General features: G+C 40.2%; 1 protein-coding gene across 1 annotated transcript in view; it reads right to left on the reverse strand.

Moving 5' to 3' along the window:
- The window catches only part of lrrc4cb (leucine rich repeat containing 4C, genome duplicate b), a 34,281-nt gene extending 12,244 nt beyond the window's left edge, over nt 1-22,037 (reverse strand). Inside the window, exon 1 of the mRNA XM_051115203.1 lies at nt 21,058-22,037. The gene's annotated coding sequence lies outside the window, so the exon portion shown is untranslated. The remainder of the gene's footprint in view (nt 1-21,057) is intronic.
- Nucleotides 22,038-24,002: the final 1,965 nt, after the last annotated feature.

The following is a 24,002-nucleotide window of genomic DNA, read 5'->3' on the forward strand; positions in this document are numbered from 1 at the left end:
TCTGGTCTCACTCTGCCATGGTCTTGTCTTGGTCTTGGTCTCGGTTTAGGTGGTCTTGACTACAAACACTAGGATCCCCCCATGGTATCCTGCTAACATTCATCTACAATTATCTAGACTTTAATTATACGGTCATGTAATTACTATTGATATTTGATCATTCCATTAGTCTTGCAGCTTTTAATATCACTGCTAATAGTATCAATCTGATGAACTTGTTAAAGAAACTACCTCGGAATTGTCATTAGCTCAGCCCAGATACCCTTGGGCCTTCAGACGAGAGCTCAAACTTTCAAGAGTTTGAGTCTGCGGAGATAAACACAGGCACAAACACACAGAGAATCACTTGCAATTTAATTGTTTTTCCTCTGGCCTATTAAATCAAGAAAATGAAATTGCAATCATTACTTGTAAGCATGTTAGCAACTCTCACTTGGGAAATTATGACCTTCCACAGTTAATTTAGTCACCTATTTATATTCACAGCAAAAAGAGAACTTGCATTCTCTAATGAACAACACTCAACTCTGCAGTACTACAGGGAAACTCACAGTTATAGATGAGTTACAGATATTGACTTAAATCAAATCCGCTGTCTATATTTACGGCCGGTTGCTAAATCATTAGAGGGCCTCATGCCGATAGTCAGTTTTATGGTCTTGCGATGGCCTTAAATATTGACTGGAATCATTTAACCATGAGATATGGCATGTAATGTCCTACAGAAGGCTGTTTGGATTTGCTGGAGAATAGACGGTGCAGTGCTGTATTAAGCATGTGACTGCAAAATTCAGGCGGAGGCAGAAGCCGTGGGGGGTAATTTAGTGGCTGTGGGATGGTGCACCCCCATGTTTCCTGATGTCGTGAGGGCCTTGTTAGCAAAAATATTGGTGCACTTTTAAACTGTCAGGAATTCTGCCAAAACCACATCCCACAGCACTGCAGCAGGTTAGTGAAAAAAAAGCTGGTTAGTGAAGATTTCATCTCCATCTTCATCATATTCTTGAGCTGAAAACATAACACCATAGGAAATGAAACTAAAGCAGGTATAGAGCTGTTGCGCCAGTTAACGCGGTTACTGAAAGCAGGTCTCGACAAATTGATGTCGCTGCGGCACCCAACGTTTCTGTGTAGCTATTCTGAACACGCTACGTGGGAACAGCAGGACTTTATCAGATTTGTGCATATAATGGCATTAGTCATCTTCATCACAATAGAGCCTAGCAGATAATCTTCAGAGCGGAAGTGTTCGAACGACTCGTATGTGGTTCTCCAACCACATCCCTGGGAGACAATCCATATTGTAATGGGCTAAGTTGTTGAGTAAGAATACAATTACTAGACAAAGAGAGACTTGGCAGGAGTCGGCCTGGGTGGAAATACACAGCTGGAGGGATGAGGATCTCACATTTTCTCATTGTGTTTTGGATTTTTTTAGCAAGCTGTTCACAACTCAACACTCTCTGTGTGAAAACACAAACATACAGTACAAAAAGTCCAAAGACAGGTTGAGGAAAAATTGGCTAGTTACACTAGCACCCGGTTAGTTAAACACATATTGTCCCTGCTGTTTCCCCCCGTGGGTAAGTCAAAGTACTTGTAATATCTGTAGTGACAGAACACAAGACGCGCTTCTTTCAGACTATGTGAGCAGAGCGATAACTCCTGGCCTGGGCCCTTCAGTTTACTTCAGTGTTCAAATTGAAAATCAGGGAGGCAGAGTGCTGACCATGCTAAAACAGCAGACAGCAATCTTTAAAAGCGCACTGCACTGACCCCTGAATGCAATATAAACGAATCCAGAATCACAGGGACTGTACCTCATGAAATATGAAATGTAAAAGTCACCTTTCAACATGTACCTGCAGTATTCTAGACCTCACACTATGCCCATGTACACAAAATATGGTGTACAATGAGAATCTCATACTGTATTTTTTTTTTTAACCTGGAAAGTTTATCCACTGAAAAAAATGCATACAAATATTAAAGATACGGCACTATTCATATGTAATTATTTAAATGTCAATTATGCCAGTAGATATGAAGCTCTTTGGATAATCTCAAATATTGCTGGAGAACATGATCATCAGATTTTACACAAACCGTGGAGTTCAGCCAGCTCAAGTGCATTAAAGCAAACAAATATATAAATAAAAATGCATAAAAGAGTGACATTCTAATTTTTCACTCCAGTTGTTATGCTGCCAATGTACTTTTTAATAATGAAAAATGACATTAGAAAATGCAATAATTGATGTTTTTGTTCCAGCTACGCCGATAGTATACGGTAATACCAATTGGACCAGTGGACTTTCGTGCTTACTTAGTACACATTGTATGCATTCACACAAACTTGCCATGTGTTTTGACACTTCCTATTTCAATGCAAAATCTATAATCTGCAGTACATAAACAGAATAGCCTTGAATTCTGTATTATCGCCTTAAATGGTATGTGGAAAGCTCATCCTCTGATTTTGCCACATATTATGTGTGCAGGTGCTTCTTACACACTACAAACATGTTCAGCGATGAAGCGCAAATGGTTGCCGTGGTAACAAACAATGATGCCTGTTTGTAATAGTGAGGGAAATATCCAATACTAAGGCTATCACTACATGTGGTTTGAGTGACGAATAGAGCTCAAGCACAGTTCAGGCAGACCAAAGGGTGACAGCCAGCATCAGCTGACATTGTAACTCCTCCCACTACAATTAAATAAGATCTATAAGTTCATCCGTTCTCAGGCTTGCCTTGGTGTGTCGCACAGACAAGTGACAGTGACCCCTCCTCCATGCCCAGCTCCTCCTTATTCAGGCACATGATCACTTAGCATCTTGTCCACGGAAATCATCTATCAGCTAACCATTGCTTAATCTTGCTCAGTCTCCTAATCTTAATCAGTGTGGTCCTGACTGAAATACTGAAAATAAGGAAACTTTGTATATATATATATATATATATATATATATATATATATATGTGTGTGTGTGATGCAATCTGGGAAAACCCGTTGGATATCACGCAGGGATGTTTTCAGGAATGTAAATTTTTTTGTCAAAATTAGGTTTTCATTAAATTATTATTATATAACATCTTGTCTATCATCTTTAAAAATATCTTGGCAAAATTCACTTGTTTAGTGCAGAAAAATAGCGATTGATTGCACGAATGACTGTCTTTCTCTTATGTTAAGAATGTGCTGCGTAGAATCTCTGAACACCACAAAAACAGTTTACCTATCAAAATTACATATTTAATAAAGGCGTATCAATGCGCATTCCCTGCCAGTCCTGTTTAAACTACAGCACACAAAGTTTTTTTAATTTATTTTTTAATATCGTGAGATGGAGGAGTGCAACAATGCAGTCTAAAGTACTGAAGCTGCCCACTTCAACAATCTTACTCGACCCAATCTGCTCAATCTTGGTGATGTCAGTGCCTTAAAGAGTGCCAGTCCTGGAGTTCAGAGGGCCCTACGCAAAGCTGCGTAGCTCATGGAAAACGCTTGAGAAACAGCTGTCTCTTTCGTGGTTCGGTACGCTTTCAACACGTTTTTTTAGTCTCGAGCAAGAGACTAAAATCTTTATTTGGAGTACTGCTTGTGCACAATGCACAGTTGTGACCAATATTATTTAAAGTGTACTTATTCTTGCATTAGTTCCACTTTAGCACAATCAAATATACTTAAAGATATCTTTAGTTGGACTTCAGCACTACTTCCACACAATTAAAGTGCATTTAGTACAAAATTAGTTTCAATTTAGCAGACTTTAAATATACCAGTTTAGTATAATAAAAGTGCAATTAAAAGGTATTTTTTTTTGTTAAGAACATAATATGTAAATTTATTTGTAGTATACTTAGCATAAAGTTAAAATAAAAAAACAAAACAAAACAAAAAAATAAATAAATTCAAAGTGCATGAATTATTATATCACACAGTAATATTTTTTTTCACATGTTTTGTTTTACTTTTAAACAAGTGAAAAATCATGCCAATACATTTTTGTATTGGGGGTGGCGGGCTATTCATACACAAGTGAGCACAAATACAAACACACACAAGCACACACACCTTCCCACCACACACTTGAACGCAATTATGAACACATATATCTGCACTCATTCAGTGTACATGTTTCATGCTTACAGTTTTATAAGACCTAATTAGTAAATACAGACTGTAAGCATTGAAAACACTTATTCCTGAGGAACATGGTACATCCCCTTTTTCTGCCGCCATTTTGGATATATTATGTAATATCTCAAAACAAAAAAAGATACAAAGATAACAATTAAATGGAATTGCAGACAGCACTTTGGGGGTTCACCAGTTGGTGTTTGGGACATGATGCTACTTCTTAAATGGCCTCCAAATAGCTGTCCACTGTAGTGACCACGATGCATCAGTGGGTTAAAACCAAACTGCTTACATTATTACGTAAGCAACTGCATAGAATAATTACCTCATAGTACCACCTGATGTCAACCCAGGGCTAATACCAGTTTAATCCCATCCAACCATTCTCCAAATTGCTTGTCCTATGTACGGTCGCAGGGATCCTGAAGCTTACCCCAGCTTTTTAGGCCGATGGCAACTATATAATTGTCTAGGATAATTTTGTGGTATAATTGTCTATAATTGTAAAAATCTAGTATCTGTAGTGCTAATACCCTTCTCAGTGGAGATATCTAGCTATGTATGCATATGTACAATAACATTTAAAGACTTAACTAAGTGCATGTTTAAAAGCCTTCTGGCTTGATATTAACTTAAAACTTTAACTAGCTGAATTTTCATAGGCCTAACTTAAGAGTCACATATTCTGAGCTGCCTGTACTGACTTGTAAATGTAATGTCCATTCTTAACTCCAGGGCAAAAATGTTCTAAAGATGTAAAGATGCTAAAAATATGTAGTATCATATGCTAAAATCTGTCTTCAGGTAGTAGATGTATAAAAATAAGTCTATTTACAATTATTCTCCTCACAAGTCTCATAGTACAAAGGCAAGCTTAAAGTCTAAAAAAAGACATCTTAAACCAGGGCTAAAATGTCTGACCAGCTCTGCTCTGCTGAGGCCCCTGTTTGACGTTAGTATGATTTAAGAACAAGGGGGCGGGTGGAGCGAAACACACTATGTATCATGGTTTTTCAGAGAAGCGTGCCATGTTTTGCTGCAGTGAATGCAGGCTTTCCTCTTTCAAGTTGCTGTGATTTTAATTCAACGACTGGACCCCACATCGTGTCCAGGCTGTTGCACAGCAGTTGTGAGTCAGAGCTTACACTCACTCTCTCTGTCTGTCTGTCTACCTCTTTCTGTCTCCCTTTCTCTCACACAGACAGCTTGCTTAGGAATAATTCATGGCTTTGCATTAGAGCCTCTACATTCACTCCTAAACAATTGCAAAAGCAAATTGATACCGTTGTTTACAGTTTTTATGGTCTGTATCTTCGAAACGGGTGTTTTAATAATGGCTTAGATCAACCAAGTTCAATTCCACTTTGAAGTGCCTGTCATTGTTTCCTGTTAAATCTATCGCACAGCCAGTCCATAAAGCATTGCTCTGGCAATGAGAAAGAGATACTGTCACGAGTATACAGCATGACTGTTTTCATCTCACATCAAACGGAATGGGAATTTACAATGCTGCATGGCACAATATGTTATGTAAACACCTGGGGTCCTTCTCCTCCATTTGTGCAAGGTACCTCTCATATTCAGTGTCCCTTTAAGGCAAGTCACTCTGCGACCATTTTGGTGATGCCCCTGGGCTGCTATTTTCAGTGCGGGCAGTGAGCATACAAGTACAGCTACCGAATGGGAAAGACCGAAAGCTACAAAAACTGGAATGAAATCTCACAACAATGGTACCATAAGTTTTAGTTCTTCAACTCAAATCACACAGTTAACTGGCTGTTCATGTGCATGCTAGAGTAAACAAACTCTATTGAAAAAAATAACTTAAAAATGTGGCTTTTTTAACTAAAGGTCAGAACTTTCATTCCTGTGCTGCAGCTTCTAGATTTCTATGTGTGGCCCATTTCCATCCTCTATCTATACTGTCTCTGTGGACACATAAACACTTTGACAGACCTTGAGAGTCACAGAACTGTCATTAGAGCTAAGCTTCAGCATGTTTACTATTTCTGTCTTGGGCACTTCCTAAGGGAAACATTACTTCAGTAACATTTAAACAAATGAATTGTAATGTTATTGAGGCAGAAACTTTTGAATATTTAAATGAGTGTGGGATTTGAGTGGTAGAGAGAAAGATTTTCAGTGAATATCCAACCCGATCTCATAGCATTTCGTACATATTTTACGAGGTGGTTAATTCAGGCGAATTTGTATGATTTGTGAGAAAAATCGTACGTATTTTACAAGGTGGCAAATTCTAAGGATTCTGTACAAAGGACCACCCCTAATCCCAACCCCAAACCATAGAAATCGTACAAAATCATACAAGTGAATTCATATGAATTTATACAAATTAGCCATTCTGTAAAGTAGTACGAATTGGTCGGCATGATAGCCTTGTGGACAGTGCACTGGGCGTCCAGAGTTCGGAAAATTGGTCATGAGAGTGTTGGAATACCAGCTTAAAGGGACAGTTTCCCCAAAATGTTATAATTTACTCACTCTCATGTACGACCTGTATGATGTCTATGACTTCTTTTTGTGGAACAACCAGTGTTATTATTATATTACTGTATTGCTTTAAAAAATATTATTATATTACTTTTAAAAAAGTATATATTACTTATAGTTAGTTACTTCTCACAAATAGTAACTGAGTTAGTAACTGAGTTACATCATTATAAAAGTGACAAATTATCAAGGAAAGTAATTATTGTGCTATTTCTTTAAAAAATGTTCAAATATGTCAAATAACCTGGATGCCCCCAATATTAAATATGTTAAAAGAATAAAACATTGTACACTAATCTACACTATTTTAATGTTGCTGTGGGACAATGTGAGAGACACCTTCCAGGGGCTAAATATCACGTTATTGGTGTGAAAACTTCCCGCGGCAACACTGTTAAACCTTCTGGGGTCGAAGACTTCTAACCCAATGACCGGTGACCACGAAAAGAACTAAAAATATTTTTGATCGTACATAGAAAGCTTAAAATGTCTACTTTAAACTAAAAAAGCAAGTCATGTCGAAAACAAATATTCTCTGATAAAGTAATCCATATGACATCATCTCTATAAAACAAATGTGAACATTCATCTCAAAAGAAGAACGCCAGCTTGATCCGGTGGAGGAAATCATTCTGATAAGTATCCTAAGATTATTGCATCTGTTGTTATTGTGTCATTAAAAAACCTTTGCAGGTCCTATGGCTGAGAGAGAGCCTACCTGGAGGAAAACAGCTTCAGTGAGCTCAATTGTAGTAATGTCGCATTTTATTGTCAGTAACGGTAACGGTGTTGTAACAGTAATTAACAGTAAGTAACGCCATTTATTTATAACGCTGTTATTCCCATCTCTGGGAACAACGAATAAGACATTATAAAGAATGTCTCACTTGATCCATACAATGAATGTTAATAGGGTCCAGTGTTGTTTTGGACACTGCTGGCAAAATATCTTTATTTGTGTTCAGCTGTTTGTTTTCTATGTTTTTGACAGAAATTGATATTTTATTAAGAAAGGGTACATTATATTGAACAAAAATGACAATAAAGACTTTCATATTGTTGGAAAATATTTCTATATATTTCTAAATATTTCTAAATAAATGCTATTCTTATGAACTTTCTGTTTTCGACATTGATAATAAGAAATGTTCCCTATCTATCGTTCACTCCAACATTGTGTTGATTGTACGACACTAGGGGTCGCTCTTGGAAGCCCAAACACCTCTTACAACATTGAGAAAAGGCCAATGAAATTGGGTGTGCAGAATTTGCATAGCTGGCCACACCCAAGGCATCCAGGTATAAACAGGCCAGGGTGGCATTTGCTCACTTGTTCTATTCTTCGGAGTAGAATGCAGCGTCTCTCTTTGAAAAGCAGCATCATTCACCTCTTCGTCGTTGGATCTATGGCACAAGCAGTGGTCTCTCCCTTCTCAAACACAGATAAGTGTTGTTAGAGTTACCCTGCGTGCTTCAGCGGCGATCTTGAAGAGCAAATCTTCCTCCTAAAAGAGTAATTTCTCTAAAAGAGCTGGCGCGGTTGGGATTGTGTGTTGATAAACATGCCTTTCCTTCCGTGTCCTTCTGGTTGCTGCTTACCTCCCCAAACGATCGACACGATCGTTGTGTTCAGTGTTGGGCTATGCTCACGCTGAAGCAGTGCTCGTTGATGGTTCATGTTTTGTTTGCAAAAAAATTACCATGTGCACGCTTTGCTCATGAGTTGCATGCTTTTACGTGAAGCTGCGGCATACCTCGACTGATGAGTTCCTGGATGAGTTTGATAGTCTGTCTCAGCATGGCTGATTTTTTATTTGGAGCTCCTAAACGGGCAGAATGGGCAGCGGCAGCAGCGCTAAGAGGGCATGAGCTATTTGAAGCTGAGGCTTCGGCTGAGCAGGCCTCTGCGGGGGGCTGATTCTCAGTTGGAGGCGGACGCTAAAATGGCGGCCGTGCTTAAATGGGCGGAGACGCCTGAGTCCTAAATGAGTCCCGAACCTTCAGGGCTGAATAATAGACATCTGGGTAACGACCGTCAGGCTTGTTTCCAGTGCCTGTTTCCTGGAAGAGCAAGAGAAGTTGATGAAATCACAGAAGGCTCTGTTTTTGGCCAGAACGCGATATATACCAACTCCTCCTCCTTCACCACCCTCGATGGGGGTCCAGCGAGGGGGCTTACGGAGGTTCCCCAAGTGGAGAGGGTGATTGTGGTGCACTCCCCGCAAAATGCCGCCGCTTGACAGGATCCCCCCAAGGCTCCCGTCCAGGGCCTTTAAGTTCTCTCCGAGCAAAGGCTTACATGGCTTCTGGACAAGCTGTGTCCGCCCTGCACACCATGGCCATCCTGTGGGTGTACCAGGCCAAGGTGTTATGAGATGTACAAGGGTGGTCCCAAGCTAGAGCTACAGTAACTGCGTTCAGCGACCGATTATGCTCTCTGAGCTATGAAAGTTGCAGCGCAGGCTCTGGGATGGCCGATGTCCACTTTGTTGGTCCAGGAGCGCCACCTGTGGCTTAACCTGGCAAAAATGCAGGTAGTTAAGAAGTCTGCTTCTCGAACCCCCAATTCCCACGTCGGTCCATTTGGCGACACTGTGGTAGAATTTGTGCGTCAGTTCTTCATGGTAAAAAAAAAAAAAAGGCAGGCAGAGGCCATCATATATCTTGCCTCAGGCGTGGGTCGGGCTCCAGCCCTGTACCCCCGACAACCCCCGACTGCTCGTTGCCTCGGATGGCCCCCTGCAGAACTGCTTAGGCCCCGCAATAGCCGGGCCTGTGGCCAGACCCGCCCTTTTTTTGCAGGAAGGTGGCAACGTCAGCTCATCAGTAAGTTACCTAGAACCCTCGATAGGTTTCTAAGTATTCCTCAGATGAGCAACCCAAAGGAGGCGGGCTAACTGACCTACCCAGATCCACTCTCGACCTGGGGATGTGAGGTAGTGGCAGAGGTAGTGGCAGACAGCCACTACATGGTCAGTAACAGCATTCCTCCTCTTGGTTATCTTACAGCACTATGGCCCTCCATGAGACTGCCAGATGCTGAGACTGCAGACCAGGATGTGTTGGGCACTCACCTGGTGTCTCTACATGTTGGCAAAGGCAACCGTTGCTTTTCATCTCCAGGCATGGCGCCTCTTGCTCTATTCAGCCACGACATCCCCACTCCAGGTATGTAGGGTGTAGTTCCTCTGAGACTGCTAGCAGAGTCCCGAGATAATTGGGGGCCCCAATCCCTCCCGTTGGTTTCTCAGGACCACCCGACAAGGCTACACGACTCAGGTTGAGAGGCATCCGCCAAGTTCTATGGCATTCTCTTAAAAAATCGGCTCAGAGTGAGAATGCTGTGGTCCTTCAAGCGGAAATCGCAAACCTCCTGGGAAAGGGTGCGATAGAGCCTATCCCCTCAGCCAAGATGTAGAAGGGGTTTGTCAGCCCCTACTTCATTGTACCCAGGAAGGGGGGTGGACTCACACCAATCTCAGATCTGAGGTTTTTGATTCACAAGTTAATTGCGTGTACTTCACACTTTTGTGTTGTAAACCTTCAGCCCTTGGGGACACATTTTTGTTTCTACGGGCATGGGTGCCTTGGAACAAGTGTCCAGATGCACTGTTGTCACAACAGTTGCTTCCAAGTCAGGTTTGGGTGCCGTGTGCAATGGGCATGCAGCCTCAGGGGTTAGGTTAGGCCTTTGGCTGCTTTGGCATATCAATTGCCTGGAGTTGTTGACAATGCTTCTGGCCCTGACGAGGTTTCGGCGTTAGTTCAGGGCAAGCATGTGTTGGTTCAGACAGAAAACGCAGTGACTGTGGCATACATCAACCACCAGGGCGTTGTATGCTCCTTTCGCAAGTCACAACTGTCCTGCCATCTCCTGCTCTGGAGCCAGCACAGACTCAAGCTTCTGTGTGCCACTCACATTCCGGGTGACAAGTTTCGCTCTGAAGTGAGTGAAGGCTTCACCCTCAGACAGTCTGGCTGGTCTGGAGTCGGTTCGGCCAGGCACAGGTAGATCTGTTCACCTCACCAGAATCTACTCATTGCCAGTGGTGGTACGGCCTGATCTAGGCCCCCCTCGGTACAGATGCATTGGCACACAGCTGACCGAGCGGCTCACGCAAGCATGCTTATCCCCCAGTGAGCCTTACTGCACAGACACCGTGCAATGTCGGGGAGGATATAGAACAGATTCTTCTGGTAGCCCTGTTTCGGACCAACAGAACCTTATTCTCAGAGCTTGTGCTCCTATCATCAATCCCTCTGTGGCACATTCCTCTGAGAAAGAACCTCCTTTCTCAGGGGATAGGCACAATCTGGTACTCCCATCCAGATCTCTGGAACAAGAGGACTCCAGAAACTGGTAAGCACCCTTATGCAGGCCAGAGCCCCCTCCACTGGGTGGCTGTACATACTGGAAATGGCGCTGGTGTTCTTCCTAAGAGAAGAACCCACGGAGATGCGGCATCAAATCTGTGCTATCCCTCCTCCAAAGAGGCCTGGATAGGCACCTTTCTGCTTCTACACCCAAGATCCATGTGGCAGCTAACCATGACTTGGTGGAAGGCAGATCGGTGGGTAGCATGATTTGTTACCACATTCCTTAGAGGTGCCCGGAGGTTGAACCCTCCCAGGCTGCACCACATCCCCTCTTGATCTATCTGTGGTCCTTCAGGCCTACAGTAAGATCCGTTGATCCCCTTCAGTCAGTTGGTTTCTGTGTCCTCTTCATGGAGATGGCTTCCCTGACTGCGCTCACCTCTGTTAAAGAGCAGGAAATCTTCAAGCCCTCTCCGTCAACGTTTCGTGCCTGGAATTCGGGCCGGTGAACTCTCATGGTGTTCTGAGAACTCGGCCTGAATACGTGCTACGAGCTACCTGCCACTCTTATAGAGCAGGTGGTGACCTTGCAAGCTACCCCTTTCTGAGAAGGGGACCCCAACCTGTCTTGTTTTGCCCAGCCCGTACCCTACATATGGTACTGAACATACCCAGAGGTCAGACGTTCTGAACCGCTCTTGTTTGTTTTGGTGGACAGCAGAAGGGGAACGCTGTCTCCAAAATAGGATCTCCCACTGGTTTGTGGACATGATCCACTCGACCAGGGATGCCTCTGCCTCAGCAGCTTTGGTATGGAGCCAGTGTCTTCCGGAGTCCTAAACGAATTTAACCTAAACTTGCCTCTGAGTGGGTTGAGATGCCCTTGACTCCTCAGAACGGAACAAGTGAGCAGATGCCACGCTGGCCTGTTTATACCCGGATACCTGGGGCGTGGCCAGCTATGCAAATTCTGCACACCCAGTTTCACTGGCCTTTTCTCAATGTTGTCAGAGGTGTTTGGGCTCCCAAGAGCATCCCATAGTGTCGTACACTCGACACAACATCTCCGTTCCCTCCATCAGGGAACAAGGGTTACCATACGTAACTGAGACGTTTCTTGAGCAGCAAATCAGCATATTAGAATAGTTTCTGAAGGATCATGTGGCACTGAGGACTGGAGCAATGGCTGGTAAAAATTCTTGCCTTTACCAAAATAAATTAAATTTTAAAATGTAGTGAAATAGAAAAAAAATTATTCTAATAATTTTTTACAATATTACTGTATTTTACAATATTTCTGATGACATGAATCCTTGGTAAACACAAAAGACACCTTTTAAAAAATCATACTGACTCCAGTTTATTTCAAATACAAGAGCAATGTTTTGGTGGTGCAGCATAAAAGTTGCTAAAGTGAGGTTTACTAATGAGTCTATGTTATTCTGCCCACAATCAGAAAGAGCCATTAGCTTTGCTTTGCTTCACTTTCCTTTCAATATCTCCTAAATCCACTTTTTTTCTGGCAAGCTGATGTGATGATATATCCATTCTGTCTGCCTCTTAAACTGAACTCGAGACAGAGGAAGATAGAGCAGAATAGAGAGAGTCAGGAGACTGAGGCAAAGAGTGATAGTGGTGCATTAAAAGGCAGAGCACATACAGTGCAGAGCTACATTCATTATTCATTAGCTAAGTTACCACGTGTAGTATAATTAAAACACAAAATCTTTGTCTAAAACAGAAACTGCTTTACTAGAAGTTTCTACACTGAACTCTAAAAATCATTTCTGACATTGGAAACATAGCTAGGTTGTCTGAATGTACATCAGGCATTCAAAAAGGAATCATTCAATGGTGGTGTGTCACTGCACACATACTACAGATGTGGCAGATTCAGTGTTGCCATGAGAACTTGGCGTTTTCTCTTTGTGCATCTGCTTAAATGAAACCCGATGATTGTGGAAGGCAAAAATAGAGCAGCCAAGAAGAGTGAGGAAAAAGACAACAACGGCCTGACCCTCCTGGTTGGGCACAAATGAAGGAGCCACAGCTAGCATGGTGCTCATCCCGTGCATACAGATTGCATTACACAGCCAATCCACTCAAAGAGCCTTTGCTCCTCTAATGCACTGATATGCCTTAGTGTGTGGAAGCGGCCAGTTTCACTCAGTTAAGTGGTCCCCCATGGTCCATTAATACAAGGGAGACTGTTTTACTTATCAACCACCCTGCTCAATATCGATGAAGGCCCCGTTAGCGAGACACCAGCCGTTGTCATTTTCACACCTACCATTGTTGCTCTCTGAAAAAAGTAGGACATATAGTGGCTGACGCTTCTTATATTGACTTGCGGCGGATGAACCGAGGCCTGTGTTTAAGTGGTCAAATGAGATGGGTGGCTGGTGATGACAATCTGCTTGATTAATTTAGCGACGTATGGAACGCCCTCATTTGTTTGCACTCCTGTCAGCAGAGGGATTATCCAGCTGGACACTCGGCATCCATTTGCGGGAATGAGATGTGGCTGAAGCGCCGCCTGTGCCGAGGTATCTATCACACCGACACGGCGCTGTCACGTACAAAAAACATGAATTACAATGTGAGCTTCTGCTGCACGTGCGCTCGAGCGGCAGCACTCTCTCCACCTAAGTGAATGTGCTACAGCAGCCCAACATCTTACTTCTGGTGAAGAAACATGGTGTGAAAGCAGCACACTGCCCCAAATCTCATTCAGCACACCTACATGTTCCTGTGAGCTATGTTTTTCACTGTTCAAAACAAATATTTCCACCTAGTCATTAACCTTAATGACTGCACAACACAGACAATGCAGAAGAGAACTGGGGAGGCAAACAGTGGTAACCATTACTTTCCCTGCTTGAGATGACGATAGGAGCAGCTGAGGGCCTCCAAGCTATAATCTGACTGTGGCCGTATAGTCTCCTCCGTCATTAGTATTGAATCTGCATGAAGCCTGGCCAATTGAAGCACTCAGCTGCAAGCATGCCGGCATACATAAATCCAGTGTGTTTCAAGCCCCTGAGTGGATCTCTGAGGAGGCCGGTACATTACCTCAATTCGTTCTGCTTTCCAATTTCATAAAACAACTGGAATATTTGGAGAGTGTGGTAGAACCTCCGACAGAAACCAACTGAAGTGGCTTAGGATGAAATCAATTATGATGAAAGAATTTCTAACCTTTTCAGGAATATTTTTTAAGAATTACTAAACAGATCTGCTTCTAAAATCTGGCTAGATGAGCAACATTTGAAGCCTATGACCACACATCAACTGCTGTGTATATTACCATTTATCATTTTTATTGCCACTGACTGTCCATTTTGTTTAGCTGAAGACTACTGTGTATCACACTAAGATTTTTAGATACAGATTTTAATACTCTCCAAAAATACACACAGTTATATGTATAGAGTAAATGTATTTTTGCAGCACTGTGTTAGAAGTAAACAGAAAACATTTCATGCCCTAGATATTTATGGAATATAAATTTATGCCTGGTAACTTTTAATATATAATTCTGCATGTGATGACTCATACACTGAAATAATATTCACAAGTTGTGAAGATTACACTGGCGACTGCACTGAGAATCAACTCATTAGTTTTGGTTAGCAAGCTATTTAGTTATTGTGCAAATTGCAGAAAATTATACTGTACTCTTTTGCACACATATGCCGAAACACATTTAATTTACTTAAATTAATAAGAATCTGGTGTGAACAAAAAAACTAATTTTCAGTGATGTGAACAATCAGTCTCCCTTAAGAACTGAACTGAAAGCCTATTTAATTTCAGTGAATTTAAAAGAGGTGGTAAACTGGTTATAGAATTACAAATTTGAATGTAAGGAAGCAATTAAAATTCAAAGAAATTAATATGACTGCAATTTTTGACAAATTTTGTCAAAAAACATTTGAAACAAGTTTTCAAAGACTTGAAATTTGAATCAGAAGTTGCTGCCCACTATTTCAGGGTCAGCTGAAACTGAATATTGAATAAATGCTTAAATTAAACTTGATGCAGGAGTGGGGAAATAAATGTTCAGAATTTTATTAAGAATTACCATCACAAAACTTTTTTGGTAACACTTTCTATGAACCCCACATTTATAATACATTATAAGGGTATTCTTAATGAATGTATAATGCATTATAAAAAAACCTTATAATATGTTATATCATCTTATGAATATTCATAAGAACAATTTTAATGTATTATAATATTTACTTACTTGTAGTTATAGCTTAAGAGTGATGATTTATAACACACAATGAACATGTTGCATTCACTTAACTTACAATGGATTATATTTCTCATAGTTACAATGTATTATAAGTCTCATATCTTGGCATCATTCGTATGCTACTTTACTTAAAGCAGTCAATGACCACTTATAAGTATAGTTATAATAATAATATTTTTTTTTTTCTCAAACAGCCATAAGATCAGATATTAGATCAGATGAATGTGTAATATGACACATTAGCTTCAAACTATTTTTACTGTAATATCAGTTTAATTATTTTGATGGCACCCTTTAGTCACCTGTTGATTAGTAACTCTGCAACTATGTCAACTAGCAGTCATAGGAGTATTAGTAGCATGTCTGCTAAATATGTGCTAACACTTTATTTTGATGGTTCCCCAAAAGACAAACTGACTATAAGTAACTTTACAAGTATATCAACATTCTACCTACCCTAACCTTAACATAAGCCTACTAACACTCTGAGTTAGTTGACATGTAGTTGCAAAGTTCCTTATAGTCGATTATAGTCAGTAAACTAAGGGGAGCATCAAAATAAAATGTAACCTAACATATAAACATTGCAATTTTTTCAGTTGAAATCTTGCATTACTGACTTCAAAACTCACAACTGTGAGTTTATATCATGCAATTCTGAGAAAAAAAGTTAGAACTTCAAGCTTATAGCTCACAATTCTGAGAAAAAGATCATAGACAGACAAACAGTTAATAGATGCTTGCTACCTGGTCTCATGGCAAAAACGTACCTGGGGCCAGTTTTTCACAAGACGCGAAATATGTAAAAATAACTACATATCACTGCAGTTTCCAACAGAAATGTCTACTGAGTAGCATCCAACTAAAAGAGTGTTTGTTTTTTTTCCCCGGAACAGATGAATGTACATATGGTATGTTTCAAGGTAAAGGCTAGAGGGTATACAGATGTACAGTACAATAATTGTACTGGTTTAGGGTTGGAGTAGGTGTACACGTTAATAAAACACAATATAATTGACAGAAAATGTATTTTATTTGACGTTTTAAAACAACGTACCTTCTGCAGTACACCTAAACCTACACAATAGTAAATTAACAAAAGCATAAGTGACGTAACAACGCAATTGCAAGCATGCCATTTTAGCTTGTTTTTTGAGCTCTCATCTTTCAGCTCTTTCATCGTGAGTCATGTTTTTAAAGGAATTTGTATCCAAGATTTCCACATCCAAGTCCTACCCTTACTGTATTAAAAATACAGCATTGATAGCATGATTTGTCAGAACACCGGAAAGCGAAACATATGGAGCTGTAATCGTAATTGTATATGAAAACTTCTGAAAACTACATTGATATGTACTTATTGCTACGTATTTTGCATCTCACGAAAAAGTGCCCCCAGGTACGTTTTTGTCATGAGACCAAGCTGGATGCTTTATTGAATAAATGGCAATGTGCTCACCTAAACCAAAAACATAAAGAGTGAATGTATTCACATCTTCACTAACGCTCAACCACTCTGTCCAGACACTGTCTTATGGATAGCAGTACATGTCAGTATATGCCTGCCGAGATGCCAAGCTGTTTCGATCTATATCCACCTCTGCCATCATTTAAGGAGAGTCTGCTGGTTGGCACATGTTTTTTATTGTGGAACAAGCTTCGACCCCGGACCCTGTCACAACAGTATGTATTCTAGGAAGTCTGTGATTTATCAGCCTCAAAGACACGGATCTCTTTGACACACTTCTGTTTGTGAATCCAGGCCAACTGATCTGAAAGGCTTGAAAAAGCCAACTGCCTTCAAGTTCCTCTCCCATATCCGAAATATGCTGAGAGTGGGAGAAGACATCCTCTAGGGGAGGGGAGGGTGGCTGTTTTGAAAAGGGGTTCCAATATAATGAGCAACCCAGATTTGTACTGTGCCTTCCACGGCGGTGATGACAAACATACAGTGCAATCAAGGCAAAGTGATATTTATAAGCTGAGCTGAGCTGAGAACACCTCCCTCTCTGTCTCCACTGACTAATCTCACTGAACAGTACAATTTATGCCATTTGGCTCATCTGTAGGATATAGTGTTGACATAGGATTTCTGAATTAACAATCAACACAGAGGCTGTCGCTATTGTGTGACAGCACAATCTCCGCGCCGGCTCTGACTGAACCTGCAAAGCTGGAGCATTTCAAACGCACAGACATTTATTACAGTTACCGAGGCCTGAGGGCATGGGAGTCAATTTTCATTTTCACTGAAATGAGAGGTTTGCTTAATAAGCTGCTCAAAGGACCTATCTCCATAGATTTAAAATGCACAAACTCTAACCCCTCCATTCCTATGCATCTGTGCAACACCCTGGCTCCTCTCCAGTGCACCAAATGTCTCTCAGAAAGGGTTTTCGCGTCCGCGTATGGCATTAGACATCTGCTGCAGAACTAAAACCAGTGCGGCATGTTCGCTCCATCATTCATCTCTAGCCATTTGGGCTGCATCCTGTTCCCCAAGACCTACATCTTTTTCTTACATAATTCACATTAGGCGATCAGGCGGACTAATTATGAATCACAGACTGATATCTACATCAACAATTGATTCACGTTATAAAAGAGACGATGGAGGATCTAAAATGCGCTCGAGCAAAAAACATCAATAGGGCACGCTTATATATCAGTTCTCACAGCTTCACAGGTCTATAAAAGAAGCCATTTTGGATGGATCTAATTGTTAGCTTGTGTCACTACGCAGGGTAGCTCATTACATATATGCTTGATGAATTTTGCTATGGCTCCAAGCGGGTTTTGAACCCGTGACCCCAATATTACTCGGCAGGCAAGTAGGCAATGAGCAAGGAAACCAGGTTAGGCCATTCCAGGAGCACATTCACCTCAGCGCGGTCTAAATTGTTAAGGGAGATCTACTGTGACAACCAACATACTGCAGGTAATAAACCACGGTATCTTCGCTCCAGTACAAATTCACAGAAGAGTAATGTGAACAGGCATTCACAGAGGCCACATGACCCAGCAACAGCCTTCGGTGATTCCAGAATTATCATCAGCAAGAATCTGCCACTGGAGACCTTATTAAACATAAACATAAAGCCTGAATAAAACACATAAAAACCAGAGGGTTTCTTCATAGCTCAGTTATCCTGGGTACTAGATCAGATATGAGGATTGTTAAAAGTTACAGGATAAACAAAGCTTTACAAGCTTGTGCCTTGTAGCCTTGTGTCCAGTATTTCTTTAATTCATTGGCAGTACTCATGCATGAAACTTTTAGAAGGACTTAATTTGCATTAAACTGACTGACTACACTGAAAAATGTGCTATTAAATTTCACAAATAATCACAAAGAAACAGCAAACTTTGAATTAAACGTGAAATTTTAAAGTAGAAACATTTTATTTACAACTTACAAAATTCATTTTTATAGTTTATCTTTTCTAGTATGGTATTTAGGATGTATAATGTAGATTATATTGTCTTTAAACAGATAGATTTCATTAATAACCACAAAAGAATTGAACGTTGTTGTTGCCATTTCACAATGGCTGACATAAGCATGAATTTATCTAACAAGTGCTATCGATTCTACAGTAACGGTCCAAAGGTCAAGCATTTATCTAAAGAGGAAGTCAGACATTTATCCCACTTAAAATTCCATCATTGTACTATTGTTACTTTAAATTCTGCCGGGACATTAATAGGGACGCCTCACGATTAATAAAACGCCATTTTTAAAGAGAAAGCCAGTGTGGCTGTGTGTTTGGCAGAAGTAGGGCTCACTGCTGGCTGGATTATATCTTGTCTAACAGCACTTCCTCTGACCCGAGAACAGTACACCAGCGGTGCGGTCATTCATTCGGCCTCACTGCATTAACACTCCAGCACTGAGAGAAAAAAAAAGACATTTACAAATTTGCCACAATGCAATCCTTATCGTTTCTACTAGTACATCTTGTGCATCTTTATAAGAAGCTAGTCTATACAATGCCTTCAGTCTATGTCATTAAAGTTTTTTTTTTATTTGCACAGCTTGACCCACATTAGAGATTGTCTTTATGAAGCATCAGGGTGGGCAGAAGCATTTCAACTGCTTCATTTTTCTCTAAATGGCAGAGATTACGGAGGTTAATGTGTGCAATATTGGCTAAATGCTCTCGTTTACAGGCTTCTCCTTGCCTTAGGGGAACTGAATGGTATCTGGCGTTTTTTTGGCTCAGCAGATACATTCAATACATTAACACTCATCTTCATGACAGTACACCAGTGCCTGCATTACACATTGAGTCTTGTTTCTTTGAACTGCTTCTGACATATTATCAATCAAAAAAAGAGATGGGGATTAGGAATGTCCAGCCCAAGAATTAATTACCAGTCACAATCATATAATAAGGAAGAATGTTTTGTTGCAAATTAATATAATGATTTTTTTTTTTTTTTTTAAATTGTGACCCCAAGTGGTTATGTGATTTTAATCACACATTTAATTTTAGAGAATTCATTTTCTCTAAAATACTGTAATTGAGCTATTTGATGCTTTCATTTAAGCTGGCTAAGATGATTATGGTCCACAGTGGACTGGAAATGCTCAGAACATCTGTCATGGATTATTTGCAGTGAAAGGGAAAGTTAAAGCCCATTTAGTATATTTATCTAACACAGAGAGAATCTTTATTATATCTGCAAGCATTAGCTTGTCAAATATTGTTGCTGCTCTTTTATTATTGCAACTCTTTCATTTTAGGAGCTTAAAAATGCTTGAAGGAAAGTATGCGTTAAGGACATCCATAAAAACGTGAATTGGTGAATTCAACTTTTTATAAAACGAAATTAGCCAATACTTTTGTCTACCTACTGAACACAATGCAATAATCATCGCTGCTCATTTTATAATCTTCTCATAATGTTTTCTCCTACCATAAACAGTAATGCTTTTCAGCACCTTCCCAAAAAAGACAGCTCCTCAATCCTCAACACCACTGGTGAAGCAACAACCCACGAATCCATGAATCATCCATCATAAATTACGTAAGCTCTCTCAAAAACCAATACAAGGCACAGAAGCTCTTCCAATGAATCAGGCTTGCATATAGTGTCCATTACAGCACCTTAGTGAAGTTCTGAAGCCTTGTGAGGGTTGAATGTTAAATGCAGATTAACACCAGTGTGAGCTGCCAGCCTTCCTGGAACTTCCTGCTGTTTTTTTTTTTTTTTTTTTTTTTTTTTTTAAAAATCACAAATTAATTATAAAATGGGTTATGATGCAGTGTGTTAACTAATAACATTTACTTATGCGGTATTCAGGAAGCCTCAAAAAGTCACTGGGGTCTATTAGAAGCAATGAGGAACAGTTGTGTCGACCATCATGGATACACTGCCTCTTTCCCCTTGTCTCTTTAGAGCATAGCAATGCACATGTGAACAGAATATGAATGACCCAACGCCATATTCTAGCAAAAGTAATGGTAAGTAGAGCAACAGAAAAGCATAAGACAGCTGAATAAATATCCCTAAATCTACCACATCACAGCCATTGAAATAATGCAAATCATAAACCCCTGCAGCACAGATGCATAGATAGATAGATAGATAGACAGACAGACAGATAGATAGATAGATAGATAGATAGATAGATAGACAGACAGACAGACAGATAGATAGATAGATAGATAGATAGACAGACAGATAAATAGATAGATGGATGGGAACAAATTCAAAAGATGAAACGCATCCATTCAACGTCAACTTAATAAGAAAACAGGTTCGCTTTAAAACAGATCTGCACAGACCGGTTCGATTAGGCTACGGTTCCTTACCCATTTCTGTCAGGAAATGCGAGCTGTGAGGCGATATCAGTAAATGGGAGCATCACTGCAGCCCTCACAAAACCCCCAGTTCATGTAGAATCCATGCACGATGTACGGAGATGCAAGTAAGAGCAGCGCGCTCTAAAGCGCTCGGTGAGCTTTGACAAAGCAAAGCAGGTGCAAAAAGGGGGAGGGGGGCTGGAAGAGAACAAATCTTGTACAAAATCTGTAAAGAAATGGGGGATAAATCTACCACCGTTGATATGTTGTGCTGGACACATAAAATAAGCCTAGTATCCACATCCGGGAAGGAAATGTCTAAAGCACATGGGTTTTCAACAGCCTCCCTTTGGGTAAAATCCAGTAGAGTTAGTACTTGGTGGGTTTCTCTGATGGAGATGTGCCCTTTAAAACCACTGCCATACGCCGCCGTTCTTCAACGCGTACTGGCCCCATGCTCCTCAGATCTTGCCCACATCCACCACCGCAGTCCACAGATGTAACACAACGTGCTGACTCCGCTGAATGCTGTTGAATGTGTTACAGCATCACCTCAGAGCCTCCTTGAGTGTGCACTCCTTCCTCTCGCCTTCATCATTTCTCGTGAGCGATGTCCACTGCAGAGCCTCCTCAAAGTTGAGCCGTCGGCTCGACTGAATACTTCAGTCACAACATCCAGCGATAACGATTTAATTCGTGTAGCTAAGGGACCTTCTTGCTAATTCTGCCGTTTAATGTCAGCGTACTAAACTTAATGTGTACCCTTCGTGAACCTCAGCTCAGCTTGTCTGGGTTCATTTGAAGCGACGTTTGTTTGGCGCTGCAGTTTTCTGCTCCTTTCGTATTGCTTATAAATCGCTGTTGCGCCGGTCAGCTCTATGTTTCGTCAGAAAATGTAAATGGAAAGTGTAAGCACACGGACAGAGGCGCCGTCTGTGAAAATGTGGTTTAGGAGAAAGGAATATTTGCAGAGACTGACGGATGATGTATTAAACCTGACACTGCGCGTTTGAAACGCATCTGTTGCTGAATGATGCGCATCACGGTGTGAGCGCGCAGTAGTTACTCATTACGTCTAAAAGCCAAAAAGAGCAGCGTGATATCTTTCTTTAAACTTGGCTTTATTATAATATGTGGATTTTCTCCGAAATGTTTTTTTTTTCCTTTTTTTTGGCACAAATTGATGTGGGATTGCCACCTACCGGCATGCATCGCCCTCTCGATATTTCTTTTCTCTGCCAAGCATCAGCAGGATAACACTACATTTCTAAATTGTATATTTAGGGAAACATACTGTATCTTAATGAACAAATAATTATTTTTATTTTATAGGCCTATATAAAAAGTAATTACACACTACCAGTCAAAAGATTTTTAATGTTGTTGTTGTTTTTTTTTTTTTAAAGAATTCTCTTCTGCTCACCAAGCCGTCATTTATTTGATCCAAAATACAGCAAATGCAGTAATATTGTGAAATAGTTTTATTTTTTTAAAAAAAAGGCTTTCTATTTAAATATATTTTAAAATGTAATTTATTCCTGTGATCAAAGCTACATTTTAAGCATCATTACTCCAGTCTTCAGTGTCACATGATCCTTCATTCCTTCAATCATTCTAATATGCTGATTTGTTGTTCAAGAAACATTTATTATTATTATTTTTTATTGTTGTTGTTATCATCAGTGTTTAAAACAGCTGAGCACATTTTTGTCAGGATTCTTTGATGAATAGAAAGATCCAAAAAAATTTAGCCGTGTTTAGCTGCGTTTAGCCGCTAAACTTGCTAACTACCACGTTATTAGGAAAGATGATTGCAGAGATTAAGAATGCAGAGAAAATAGTTATTTTACATTAAAAAATATTTCAAAATTTTACTGTTTTTGCTGTACTTTGGATCAAATAAATGTGGGCTTGGTGAGTAAAAGAGACTTCTTTAAAAAACATTAAAAATCCTACTGTTCAGAAACTTCTGACTGGCAGTGTATATTTTTAAATGTTCCAAATGTGGTCTTTGAACCAACTGATTTCATTTTCTAATATTTAGTCCCTCGCACATACTGTTCTCGATGATGGGGTACAATGAGGCTAAAAGCCCTTTGGGATAAAAGGCCCGTGGATGTAATTTTCTCCTAAAACACTGCATGGCAACAAACACAAGCATTTTTATATCAGTAGGGGATGGGAATAAATATTTGCAAAGAATGTGCAAAGTGGATTCATATTGACTGATAATCACAATGATTTATTTGTGAAATACACATGACCTAAAATAGCTCTTTCGCAAACATCTTAATAATACAGAATACAAAATAATTCAGATGTTATAAAATATGGGACATTATGAAATGACAAAGTGATGGAAAGTAACTAAGAAAAGGGATGCCTTTGATAAAGCTGTATCCTAAAGTTCTTTAACATTTCTTTAATTACTCAAACTTCAACATCTCATCGATCACATGGAAAATGCACTAGCAAATGTGAATGCTCTTAATCATAAGCTTCTGTAAAGAATACAAAGTGGAACACTTTGTATAATTGTTCAGCGATGATCATTAATCATCATGCTATTATGAGATAGTATGTCATACAAGTTAGAGCCTGGATATTTCGTAATATGCTTTAATAGCTTAATTGTATAGCAGTGCTAAAGCTAATTTGTGTCACCCTTTCTGGGAAATGCAGTTTATGATGGCAACTGGTGTGACTTTGAGCAAGTCGCTCATTTATGGTAATTCGCTTGTCTAGATGATTGATCGATTGGACTATCAGGGCTGACATTAACCTAGTCTGATAGAGTCTCTCAGACCAAGTCAATGTCAGTCCTGTTAGTCCAACCGATCAATCATCTAGACCAAATTACCGGCGAAACCACCAAACATCTGCAATAAACCAGTCTGGCTTTTTCAGAAAACCAGTTAAATGCACTATCTACATTTGTTAGAAATTCTATGATT

The sequence above is a fragment of the Labeo rohita genome, chromosome 7 (assembly GCF_022985175.1).
Source record: "Labeo rohita strain BAU-BD-2019 chromosome 7, IGBB_LRoh.1.0, whole genome shotgun sequence".
Lineage (NCBI taxonomy): Eukaryota > Metazoa > Chordata > Actinopteri > Cypriniformes > Cyprinidae > Labeo > Labeo rohita.